Raw genomic sequence first — 1,423 nt, 5'->3', positions numbered from 1 at the left:
GTGGTACTGCGTGTCTGTGAAGTTGGGAGCATCGAATTAATGCTTGTTCTGGTGTTTTAATGACCGATTTAAAACATTTTTTTTAACTCTTTCAATTTAATCAACAAAAAAGCCATCTCTAAAATACAAAGTATTATTAAATAATCCTTCTCCCTTTATATGCAGTGTCCTTACTGGATTTTAAGAAGGAGGAAAGCTTAACTTGAATGGTTCACAGGTGCTGCTGCTGTCATTCAGCTCCAGCTTGGAAAAAGCAAGGTGTAGAAAGGTAGGAAGAGAGAATTAAGGGAAAAAGAGCTGCAACAAAACACAACTGGTGACCAGTGCCAAGTTTCACTTGGAAACCTGTCCCCAGAGAAGATCTGGAGCCTGTGATCCTTGCAGCAGTGTCAGTCCTTTGCCCATCTGACCAGGGACTGACAGATGTGTGAAGGCAACGGATGAGAGGAAGGAAAAGGCCACACAAGAAGGCAGGAAAGCGAACCTACTTTTAGGTTTAGAGTGTTTTTCCCTTTGACCCAGTCCAATCAAATCCTGCCATGGAATCCTCAATTCCCAGGAAACTAGAGGAGTAAAAGCTCTTCTAGTGTTCTCGGCAGCCCCTCCCCACCTGTACTGGACGAAATGCAGTGACACCTCATGGGTTCCTTCAAGACAAAAACAGGTGTGTTGGGGTCAAGAGCTGTTCACCCAGCCAAGGGAATGCATTAGCAGAACACAGGTTGCCAGAGAGAATCTGCAACAAGAACTCCAACTGATGAACTTCACAATATTCCTGAAAATACTGAATTGTTATCCACCTGTAAGAGTGGACAATTACATTCTGTGGTGTAATTTTCAGACTCCAGCAAAGAGGAAAAAGTTAAGAGTGTTGCACAAGCTTTTTTGGCATTTAAGATAACACCACAGTTCTTTCCTCCTAGAATTTCTTCTTCTTTTGTACTGAAAATATAAATTTATTGTGTTTTTCCATCTGTGAGTGGTTTGCTGTATTGCAATGATGCATAAAGGCCACACACAATTATTTCCCTCTAGGTGATGCCACACAAGAAACCAGGAGAGGGAACAGAACTACACCTTGCTAAACTTCCCTGCTGTTAATTTATGCATCTGCATCCATCCACAAATATCATCCATCAATCTAAAATAAAATAAATATCTATATTTATAAATAAAATAAAAATCTAAATATGCAGCTTAGTCACTGGAGGAGCAGTTCAGCAAGTCACTGGATGCAGTTGGTGTATCACAACTCCAAAAACCAGACCACTTATCACTTGTTTTAGATTTACTACTGTGTGTACACTTAAATGAGGAAGATTGAAACCCCAAAATCATTACCTGTAATTAGTGAAAACCAAAGCAGATGAATATATTTTCTTGTTATATTACCCAAATCATCTCTATAGGGTGGGAAAGGAGG

Source organism: Chiroxiphia lanceolata, chromosome 5 (genome assembly GCF_009829145.1).
Source record: "Chiroxiphia lanceolata isolate bChiLan1 chromosome 5, bChiLan1.pri, whole genome shotgun sequence".
In the NCBI taxonomy this organism is placed as follows: Eukaryota; Metazoa; Chordata; class Aves; order Passeriformes; family Pipridae; genus Chiroxiphia; species Chiroxiphia lanceolata.
Note: the sequence above shows the minus strand (reverse complement) of the source record.